Here is a 12796-nt window from a genome sequence, read left to right as displayed (position 1 = left end):
GCTGACGTATTAGAAGGGGAAGGAGGAAAGAATGGAGAATGGAGTATTTAGGGGCAGTGGAAGGGGAGGAAATTTGGGATGAGGGCTCTGGGATCACGTGAAACGTGCTTTGTTGGTATAGAGGTCTAAATACACCTGATGGCTTGGGCTCGCTGCTGTCATGCAGAACCAGCTTCAGATCCCCTGCCACTCTCTCCTTTTACCTGTCCCTTGCTCATGCTTTCTCAAAAGCAAATGAACATGTTATTTTATTTTTTAAATGAGAAAGAAACATAGATGCCGGGTGCCTCAGTAGGTGGAGTGTGCAACATTGGCTCAGGTTTGATCTAACGGTTCATGGGTTTGAACCCCACATCAGGCTTGCTGCTGTCATGCTTAGCCCACTTCAGAGCCTCTGTTCCCTTTGCTCTGTGCCCCTCCTCTGCTCAAACTCTCTCAAAATTAAATAAACATATACAAATAAAAAAAAAGTGCACCTTAAGGTCTGAGAAGAGCAATGAAGAAGACTAGAAGTGTCATTTGCCGGGAAAGAGTCAGGTTTCATGGATATCTAGAGGCTCCAGGAGTGGAGAGATTGAGGTCACAATGTGGGACACAGAGGAGGAGAGGGGTGCAGCTGGGGGAGATGACAATTGCAGGGTCCATTTGTCTGTCATGAATTCATTCTACCCATTAATTCTCTGATTTCACAATTGTGAATGGTTTCGAATTTCAGTCCATGAGGCAAAAACCTTACTTCTATAAAACACCCAGTAATCCTTTCAACTGAATAGAGAATGAAGGACCACAGATGAAATCTTGAGTCAACAGTGAGACTCAACACTTTTTCTCTTCTTTGGACATACCATGCACAAGGTGTGCCCATGGAGATCATGTGGAAACCATGGTAACAAAATGGGTTCTGCCAACAACCTGAATGGTCCTGGAAGTGACTGCTCTTGTAGAGGTTCCCAAGTAGATCCAATGCCTCAGGAGCCTTGATTTTAACATTAGAGTGCCCTCCACAGAAAGCTCAGCCAAGTCCACTGAATTTCAGACTTATTAAACAGAATTATGTTTTTATAGCTCCTAAATGCATGCAATTGATTGTGGTAGTGGTAGAAAACAACTACACATTGGCATGTCATTAAAAGTAAAATGAAATCGATAAACTCATAAAATATTTAAATCAAGTAAAAATCTCCATTAATTACCTACATCAATAATACATCGATCTTCAAACATAACAGTCTGTCAGGTTGAGGTGGATCCTGCCTACTATGCAGTTTCACAGTGTATGTAAATTGCATTTGCAATTGTATAACACAAAGACACTAAAATAGTTTGCACTTGGTTCAATGTTTACATAAGTATTGTCACATCGAACTTATCAAATGCTTTCCTTAACCATGCTACATGAAGGTGATAGTTTCACATAGGTAGAAACGGATCTACTGCAACACAGAAACACCTCATATCCCAAGGTAATTGTAAGGAAAACCTCCATGTGGAAACACTCTTTTTTATACAACTGCATGGTTGAATGTATCTGTCTTCTGTTATCACACACACGTTGAAATGTGGATCTTTGCTTTGTATACATGTGACTTAATTGGGTGGTTCTGGGATAGGGATTTTTGTACCATAAGAACCATTCTTACAATGGGTGGACAATTGCTAAATCACACTGGCAAATGGATAAACCAACCAACCAACCAAAAGGGTCCCCTAGTGGTTCAGTCAGCTGAGAAACCAATTAGTGATTAGAGCCCAGCTCATATTCCCAGTGTTGTGGGATCCAGCCCTGAGTTGGGCCCCACTCTGAGCATGGTGCCTGCTTAAGACTCTCTCTCTGTCCTCTGCCCCTCTCCCCCTGCTTGAACTCTCTCTCTCAAAATAGAAAAAAAAAAAAGGAATGAAAGAAAAACAGAAAAGAAGAAAAACAAACGAAAAACAACAAAAACAACAGACAATAAAACATATGAATCCGGTAATGTCCTACCAAATGTGTTTCCAGTGTTAAATACATAGTGAAACCAAAACCTGAGGAGGCTCTAAAGCCTTAGTAGCCTTTAAAAGGAAACCATAACTTAATTCTCAGTATTGCACTTGAATGGAAAAAAAAAATATGAGCAAATAATTGCAGTCAATTAGGACTCCCAAAAATAAGGGAAATGCTTAAGATATATCCAATCAAACACTGCCTTTCCTATGTTTCCACATCGTCTCTGTAAAAACCTTACCACAACTTCCTACAGATAGACCATGCCTATTTGAATAGAGAAATCAAAGAGCCAAATGAAGTCTTGAAAATTGGAATGTACATCAGTTCATCTTTTAACCCTGCACAGTATCCCTTTTTATTTTGATCTCTTTTCCCAAATGGCCTGAACACCTTGCCCACTTGCACCTTGGACAGAAGACTCAGTATGACACCATTACCAGCATCTTGCCATTCCCTTTGCACAGGCACCTAGGACACCAGTGTGATTCTGCCGTCCCTCGCCTAGACCTCACTTTTGGCAAAGGCTCTCCACAGCTCCTGCACAGGTAGAGTTTCCCCAACAAATGCACACGCTCACAGAGGATGGGTGGCACCGACAGCTCCTCCAGGGCCAAAACCTGCATTCATGTGCTCCCTTTCCCACCATCCCAGGTCTCCAGGGCACCAGCCTTGAAACACATCTCAACCAAGCCCACACACCTGAGTTCACATTTTCGATAAACTGACACCAGAGTCTATGTCCAGACCAGTCCTCCCTCTGAACAGTGTTGTAACCACACCCAGAGTTTTTCTTCTTCTTCTTTTTAATGTTTATTTATTTATTTATTTATTTATTTTTTTTTAACGTTTATTATTTTTGGGACAGAGAGAGACAGAGCATGAACGGGGGAGGGGCAGAGAGAGAGGGAGACACAGAATCGGAAACAAGCTCCAGGCTCCGAGCCATCAGCCCAGAGCCTGACGCGGGGCTCGAACTCACGGAGCGCGAGATCGTGACCTGGCTGAAGTCGGACGCTTAACCGACTGCGCCACCCAGGCGCCCCTGTTTATTTATTTTTGAGAGAGACAAAGACAGAGTGTGAATGGGTTAGGGACAGAGAGACAAGGAGACACAGAATCTGAAGCAGGCTCCAGACTCTGGGCTGACAGCACAGAGCCCCAAGCAGCACACAAAACCACAAACTGCTAAATCATGACTTGAGTCGAAGATGGACACTCAACTGACTGAGTCACCTAGACACCCCTATCACACCAAGAGTTTTTGATGTCCTCTCCCAATTCTGTCTTTCCTGTTGCCAAAACTTCCCACATGTGCACAAGGTGAATGCAAGTGAAGCCCTCCAGGACCTAGATGAGGACCTTCCCACAATGCACAGGACCACAGAGAAGGATGGGGAGTGGGGTCTCGCTACCCAGGACCACCCTGTGTAGTAGAAACTCATAAGCCAACCATCAGTCCCACCTCTCCAGTGGAACTTCTCACGTCCCCAGTTGCCGGTTTCATACTTCAGGCTTAATGTTGTGGGTACACAGCTCAGCTGCCCCAGAATATGAGTCGGGAATAGTACCTCTGCCTACATGGGGCTTGCAGACCCTAACAGAGACTTCTTCCTTCATATTCTGTCAAAAATTACCTCTTACACCAGAAATTGTTCTCCACAACTCCACTGCTAGTCTCTGATCCTCCCCTCTTAAAACAGCTCTGAGAACAGAGTTCCTGACTACTATACCTGCTGGGCGGCCCAAGTTGGCATTCATACTTTTCTGACATTCAGACTCACATAAAGGAGAGAAAGGACTTACAGTTTGGAGAGTCAGTTTCACTTTTCTGGTTCAAACTGTGCTCCCAAGGTAGTACGTTGCATCTATCTTCTGGTTCTGGGATGTCCATTGGCAGTCACACATTCAAATTGACCAAATACACAAATGCAAATGATTGACTCATCAAATTTTCCTCAGAGCCTCTATTTCAGCCTTCTTTACTATCTCCCACTCTGCTGTGTATACTTGTGCCCTCACCTCCAATATTATTCTTAATATTATTTTTAAGATAATGCAAAAGAAGAGAAACAATCTCTACTCCCAGGAAGGCTCACCCAGCAACCAAACCCTCCTCAATAAATGAACATATCATATTCATTTCCCAGGGTTTTAGAAGGAAGAATTCACATAAAATAAGATTACCAACCCAAGGTAAAAAAAAAATTACTTTCTATTCCAAAACCTGTTTGCTTCTCAAAGAGAATATAAATTCACCCACAAATAGGTGATGACAAGAATACCATATGACAGCCTACCCAGGGTGAAACAACCTTTGACAAATTATCATGAAAAGAAACAAACAAGGTAAGTCATACCGAAAATGTATGGGTAATATTGACACAACAAATACACATATAATGTTATTGACAATTGACATCTGACTGATTCCTATTTGGATTAAAATTGATACAGTCTTCTGGGTGCCTGGGTGGCTCAGTTGGTTAAGCGTCCAAAGTCAGCTCAGGTCATGATGTTTGGGTGTGTGAGTTTAAGATCCACACCTGGATCCGTGCTGAGAGCTCAGAGCCTGGATCCTGCTTTAGATTCTGTGTCTCCCTCTCTCTCCCAAAAGTAAATAAACAAAAATTTAAAAAAAAACCCTACAGTCTCTTCAAAAGTACTCAGGTGAAAATTGTTATCCAAAAGTATAAAAAATAGGTGAAAATCCAAAAAGACAATTAATTAATGTAGTGGCTACTATCTTTACAAAGACGGTTTATAGAGAGAATTTGACAAAATATAACATCCTTCCTTGATAAAAACCCTCAAAAAGGAAGGGTAAAAGGAACATACTTCACAACCAGAAAGGCCATATATGAAAGACCCACAGCTAATATCATCCTTACTGCGGAAAATATGAGAGATTTTCCCCTAAGGTCAGGAACACAACAGGGATGTCCACTCTCACCACTTGTTCAACATAGTACTGGAAGCCCTAACCTCAGAAATCAGACCACAAAGAGAAATACAAGCCATCCAAATTGGCGTGAAAGATGTATAACTATCACTCTTCACAGAAGACATGATATTCTATGTAGAAACCCCAAAGACTCCACCAAAAAACTGCTGGAACAGATACATGAATTCATCAAAGTTGTAAGATATAAAGTCAGAACACAGAAATCATTTGCATGACTATACACCAGTAATGAAGCAGCAGCAGGAGAAACCAAGACATCGATTCCAGAGCCCAATGTCCATTGACGGATGAATGGATAAAGAAGTTGTGGGGTGTGTAAACACACACACACACACACACACACACACACACACACACACAAAATGGAGTATTACTCAGCAGTCAAAAAGAATGAAATCTTGCCATCTGCAACTACATGGATGGAACTAGAGGGTATTATGCCCAGCGAAATTTGCTAGTCAGAGAAAGGCAAATATCATATGACTTCACTCATAGGAGGCATTTAAGATACAAAACACATGAGCTTAAGGGAAGGGAAGCAAAAATAATATCAAAACAAGGAGGGGGAAAACATAAGAGACTCTTAAGTGCAGAGAACAAATTGAGGATTGCTGGAGGGGTTGGAGTGTGGGCATGGGCAAAATGGGTAATGAGCATTATGGAGGACACTTGCTGGGAGGAGAACTGGGTTTATCATAGCGGATGAATCACTAGAATCTACTCCTCAAATAATTAAAGCACTATATGCTAACTAACCTGGATGTAAATTAAAAAAAGAATTTAAAAATAAAGAAAGAGATCAATTCTATTTATAATAGCACCAAAAACCGCAAGATATTTACAATTGCACCAAAACCCGCAAAAAACCTAGGAATACACTTAACCAAAGAGGTGGAATATTTGTACTCTAAAAACTATAGAAAACTTCTGAATGAAGCTGAAAATGACACAAAGAAATGGAAAAGCATTCCATACTCATGGCTTGGAAGAACAAATATTCTTCAAATGTCTATACTCTGCAAAGCAATCTATGCATTCAATGCAATCCCGAACATAACAACACTGATATTTTTTTCAGAGCTGGAATAAACCATTCTAAATGTGTATGGAACCAGAAGAAAACATAAATAGCCAAGTGTTGTTGAAAAAGTAAAGGAAAGCAGGAAGCGCCACAATTCTGGACTTCAAGCTATGTTATAAAGCTGTAATCAGCAAGACAGTATGGTATTGGCACAGAAACAGACAAGTAGAACAGAATAGAAAACCCAGAAGGGGACCCACAGCTATATGGTCAACAAATCTTTGACAATGCAGGAAAGAATATTCAAGGAAAGAAGACAGTCTCTTCAATAATGGTGTTGGGAAAACTGGAGAGTGACATGCAGAGAAATGAAAGTAGACCATCTTTCTGGGGTACCTGGGTGGCTCTGTTGGTTGGGCATCTGAGTCTGGATTTCAGCTTAGGTCATGATCTCGTCGTTCATGGGTTGTAGCCCTGTGTCAGGCTCTGTGATGTTGGCGTGGATGATCTTTTTTGGAATCCTCTCTCTCTCCTTCTCACTTTCCCTCCCTCTCACCGCTCCCCTGCTTATGCTCCCTCTCTCTCAAAATAAATAATTAAACTTAGAAAACAAAGAAATTGGACCCCTTTCTTATACCATACACAAAAATAAATTCAATACAGATCAAAGACCTAAATGTGACATTGGAAACCATCAAAATCTTACAGGAGAACACAGGGAACAACCTCTTTGACCTCGGCCACAAAAACTTCTTACTAGACATGCTGGCAAAGGCAAGGAAAACAAAAGCAAAAATGAAGTATTAAGATAAAAAGCTTCTGCACAGCGAAGGAAACAATCAGCAAAACTGAAAGACAACCTAGAGATTAGAAGAAGATACTTGGAAATGACAGCTCAATTAGTGGGCTAGTAAACCAAGCCTATACACAGGTTATCAAAAGCAACACTCCAAAAATAAATAACCCAGATAAGAAATGAGAAGACACAAGTAGACTTTTTTCCAAAGAACGCATCCAGATAGCCAACAGACATATGAAAAGATGTTCAACATTACTCATCATCAAGGAAATACAAGTCAAACCCACAGTGAGTTGCCACCTCACACCTGTCAGAATGGCTAAAGTTAACAATTCAGGAAACAACAGATGTTGGTGAAGATGCCAAGAAAGGAGAACACTGTTTCACTGTTGGTATGAGTGCATTCTGGTGCAGCCAGTTTGGAAGACAATATGGAGTTTCCTCAAAAAGGGAAAAAAGAGAACCCCCCTATGACCCAGCCATTACATTGCTAGGATTTACCCAAAGAATACAAAAATACAGATTCGAGGGGCACATGCACCCCCATAATTATAGCAGCCCTATAAACAATAGCCAAATTATGGAAAGAGCCCACATGTCCATGGAGGGTTAAATGGATAAAGAAGATGTGATATATATACACAATGGAATATTATACAGCCATCCAAAAGAAGGACATCTTGCCATTTGCAACAATGTGGATGGAACTAGAGTGTATTAGGATAAGTGAATTCAGTCAGCCAGAGAAAGACAATTGAATTCCCTCATATGTGGAATTTAGGAAACAAAACAGATGAACATAGGGGAAGGAAAAGAAAAGTAAAATACAATAAGAACAGAGAAAGAGGCAAATCTTTTTTTTTTTTTAATTTTTTTTCAACGTTTATTTATTTATTTGGGACAGAGAGAGACAGACCATGAACGGGGGAGGGGCAGAGAGAGAGGGAGACACAGAATCGGAAACAGGCTCCAGGCTCTGAGCCATCAGCCCAGAGCCCAACGTGGGGCTCGAACTCCCGGACCGCGAGATCGTGACCTGGCTGAAGTCGGACGCTTAACTGACTACGCCACCCAGGCGCCCCAGAAAGAGGCAAATCTTAAAAGACTCTTGAGTATAGAGAACAAACTGAGGGGTGCTGGAAGGGAGGTGGTAGTGGGCTGGGCCATATGGATGACAGGCATTAAGGAGAGGACCTGTAATGAGCACTGGGTGTTGTATGTAAGTGAGGAACCACTGAATTCAATGCCTGAAACCAATACTATACTATATGTTAAGTAATTGAATTTAAATAAAAACTTGGAGGGAAAAAAAAGATATTTTAAAATAAAGCTATTTTCCATTCACAAAAAAGGAAGCTTTTTTTATTGAAATACAAAACAACAATAAGAGTAGTTGTAACAAAAAAATCTGAATAAAACATTTATTATTTTAAAAGGATCCTTTCATATAAGTATAAACTGAGACTGTACACTCAAAAACCCCATGCATTTGAGGCACTAGCATATGTTATATGACATGAATTGCTCAGAAGGGACAGTCTGTGTAGCTCAGTAGATAAAGTGTCCAACTCTTAATTTCTGTCTGGACATGATCGCATGGTCCCGGGGATTAATCCCCACAGCAGGCTCCTCACTGAGCCAGGAGTCTTCTTGGGATTCTCTCTCCACCACTCCATCTACCCCTCCCTGCCCTCTCTCTTAAAACAAAGAAACATTAAAGAAATAAATTTCTCAGACCATCCATTATTACTGAGCAATGGGTTGTAATAACTGAGACCGAAATTGGAAGTAAAGAAATGGGTGGTAAGAAAAATTTTATGATAAGCCTTTAAATGACATTAGAGAATTTTTTATTAAGAGATAATCTCACTGTTACAGAAAATGCCAAGGGTGTTATTCGTCCTTTGCAAGCAACAGCAACAAGAGTAAGAAATTTCTGCATAAAGAAACACTATGATTGTTAAATATGCTGAGTAATATATATAGAAGACAGTCACAGGAACTTCACATAAATAAAACTAGAATATCCTACTTGTTAAGAAATACGGTAAAAAGTGACTTCTGTCATGAGGGCAAATTGGAACTTAGAAAATGGCTTAGTGTAGAGTTCCTCAGAAAATTGCACAAATTACCCCAGACACCCAAAAATCATAGAAAAATAGACAGATCCTGCAGACCCTCACTGGTTATGTAAAGTTCTTTGCCCCTCACTTTGAATATTATGGACGAGCAGGGGAGAAGAACGAGAATCTCACAGGATGTAAAAGCTTGGTGAGTGTTAGGATTGTCTATTGGTGACAGCAAGATCAATGAACTGAAGCTTCTTGAAAATCATTTCCATTCAAACTACATGGCAAGGTGCAGTCTCCTCCTTCGCCTTTGGACCGAACCTGTGTCATCTGCTGATTCATTCCCACCAATCTGGATGTAAAACACTTTGTCTTTACATCCCAGGGCTCCATCTTTGCTCCAAAATGGTGACCAGGTATGGTTTAGATAGAACAAAATCCATTTATTTTAAAAATAGGAATATGAGTTGTGTTGGAGATTCTCAAATTTCCAGCCCAACATGCCCCCGGTAGATAGAGGAGAGAGGGCAATGTAGAATTCTCGAAAATCATTTCCTTAAAAAGCTATTATTTGAAGAATTTGAATCAAATGCTCTTATGGCAAGGACAAGTTCTACTGGTATCTGAATTATGACAACAATCCATTTTAAACATTAAGTAGTCACTAAACAGCCTTGTAACAATTCTTTATAAGTTAATGCAAAACAATAAATATGAAAATAATTTGAGACCAAATATATAATTCCTTTGGCTTTTATGACAGTATTTTGCCAAACAACCAACAAATGGAAAACAAGCTTTTACCAAGATTATCTGACCTAGAGTTTATCTAACACGATACACAGCTCTGTATGCAGAGAATACCTTAAAGCAATGTTCCCTAGGGGCCGAGGATAGGTTGCCCCAAGATGAGTAACTTTGGCAAAAAGGATTTTGGGGCCAAAGACAACTGATACACTGTAGGCCCAAGAGATTTTTTTTTTTTTTTTTTTTTTTTTTTGGTGTTTAGGTGGAGGCCCAATGTGTGGCTTGAACTCACCACCCAGAGACCAGGACCTGAGCAGAGGATGCACACTACAGGCCATATTGGCCCCAGTCCCAGCTGTGCCAGCCAAAGAATATGCAGCCAAAGCTCAAGAGATAGTAATGTAACCCCACTAGCTTACAAGCAGTTAATCAGCACTACCCTACGGATTGAGCTACCAAATGCACCTAATAAATCCTTTAAGAAAAAGAAGAAGATATTTTTTGTAACTCAAAGTCTTTTGAGGAATACACCTCTGGGGTATCAGGAAAAGTGGCAGCAGAAGTTATCAAGTAACATCTGCTAACATGGCCTCACGGGTCTCCAATCAAGGACATCCAGTTTCTCAGTGATCCTCAACCAAACCATGCCCTTGAGCTCTCTAAGCAACAGAAATTGCTAAGAAACAAAATCAGAGTTTCAGGCAAGTTTTTTTTCCTTAGTGTCAGCATGCTAGGATTATTCTGTTTCTTAGATGTTCTTGAAAAGACTTCATGTTTTCCCAAATATTCAAGAGAAATATATTGCACCTCTGAACTCTACACAAGCATGTATGTGCTTTGCTCTTGAATGCAGAAGAATGGTCAGTTTTGAAAATTTATTTTACATATTTATGCCATCTGAACAGTATTGGCCTGAAGAGAAGTCACCAACCTAAACAATATTTGGTATTAAAATGGACTTAAGAAAACTAACTACGAAATGCTGACACACTCTATATACATTGTTTTTTAAGCATATCCCGTTATATCGAGAACCAGAAGTAATGCATTTATAATGCAAGGAGTTTTTAGCACGCTAATATTTGTGACACTTTTACATTTGTTGTGATATAGACACACCACAAATGTCACCTGTCCCAAACCTCATGCATCTGCTTTCAACCTAAAAATATATACATCAGGAAAATTCACGTCAAAACAATTGTTCTATATTAAAGGCACACAAAAAAATTTAGAATTAGGTTGTCAGGAACACACACACACACACACACACACAGGGTAGTTTATTTTTATTTTTATCATTTTTTAAAGTTTATTTCTTTGAGGGATATAGAGACAGTGCAAGTTGGGGAGGGTTTGAGAGGGAGATAGAGGATCCTAAGCAGGCTCTGTGCTGCCAGTGCCGAGCCCAACTGGGGCTCAGATGCATGAAACTGTGAGATCACGACCAGAGATGAAACCAAGACTCAGACTCTTAACTGACTGAGCTACCCAGCTGCCCCACAAAGGGTTAGTTTAAAATGACTGAGCAAATAAAAAAGTTACCTTTGAGAAGACTATGAAGGAACATGTGAAATGTCTCTTGACTATGGTGCTTTCATTTTGCAGTGAGAGAAATAAGGAATCTGGCTGAAAGGACTGTCTTGGTAAAGAACTTTCTTAATTACTTGGTTGGTGTTTCATCATCAACTCATTTTCCTGAGGACTGGTCCTCTTCTGTTTATAGCAGGTTTCAGCATCTGAGATGCTCTCTGGTTCTAGTTTTCTGTGTGTGATGTTTCAGTTGCTTCTTGGCTAGCAATGGGCAAGTGTTGCTGATTTGGCTCCCCACGTGCAGCCTGTGAGGCTGCATGTTACACAATCAGTTGGTGTTCCCTTGGGACTCTACTAAAAGAAAGACAAATTTGTTGGTAATACTGCACGACCACAATAAACTTTATGGTCAGGAAACCACAGATTGCAGGTCTGTGGCAGAAATGACTCTTCGTCTTAGAAACTTCAACTTCTTCACAGTGTTTCCAATGTAAATGCTTGATACATTCTGTAGATGAGATTCTGAATGAATCCAAAGACAAAGGGTATTAGCTCCATCATTAGACAGGGGCAGAGTCAATAGCACCCAAAACCCATCCTACAAGGATTCCCATTCACAACACAAATAATTTAGTTGCACTCTCACAGCAAGAATAGACAAATGAGCCCTGTAACATTTGTAGCACTGTGAATTTAGGCAGGCTAAGTCCAGAGAAAACCAAGACACAAAATACAATCAACCAACTCCAGAATGATGCCTGAGGAAGCAAGATCATTCACAGCTGAAACTCCTAAAGTAGTGCTGAGCATCTAATCCCACTAGGAATCAGAATAAACCATCACAATGAGGAAAAAGGATGGAGAACCACCTTCCAACAATCTGGTGGGACTCGTGTTTAACACACACCGAGGACATGTTTGCAAAAACCTAAATAAATAGAAAATGATCCTAAGGATGATTTCAATGCTCAAGTGGCCTAAGTGAGGTCCCTGGAAACATTTCATCTGTGTACTTAATCACCCACCTTCAGAGAGCCATCTAATCGGCTAGACAAATTGAGCGGGATACATATTTTGAGTACTCCTTAGAAACTTTTAAGGAAAACACTGACAAGCTAGTATCCACACTGATAATAAATAAGGAATCTGCTGAAATAGTGACAAAAACTGTGCTCAAAAATATGAACTCCTGTGGAAGTACTTTCTACTGCCCCAGCATCTTTTTATACGTGAAATGGAGTGACAGGAAATGAGGCATTAAAGTCAAACCCTCTGTCAGAGAACAAGAATTCTTGTCTCCCCAAAGGTCCTTCTAGCTGGATGAGAAATCAAATGGACATGAGACAGATTGACAGGAGAAAATCCAATTTAATACACATATGTACAGGAAATCCACACAAACATGGAAATTCCAAAGACTGTCTAGCAACATCAGGTCCAAATATCATGGTGAACTAAGGAAAAAGGGGTGGGGGCCTGAGGCTTCAGAGGAAAGCAATGCACTTCACAGGTCGATCAGAAGAGCACATGCTTGGTAATTAGATGTTTGTTCTACCTTACAGATGGGTCACTGAGATAACTTTGGCTCTGTTAATAACTCTTTTTCTGGGAAGACTCCCCAATTTAGATTCTTCTGCATGGTTAAGGGGGAAAAGCTTCTCCTGAACCAGCAGGTTCTCAA

Source organism: Puma concolor, chromosome E2, assembly GCF_028749965.1.
Source record: "Puma concolor isolate L17-30 chromosome E2, mPumCon1.1.hap2, whole genome shotgun sequence".
In the NCBI taxonomy this organism is placed as follows: domain Eukaryota; kingdom Metazoa; phylum Chordata; class Mammalia; order Carnivora; family Felidae; genus Puma; species Puma concolor.
Note: the sequence above shows the minus strand (reverse complement) of the source record.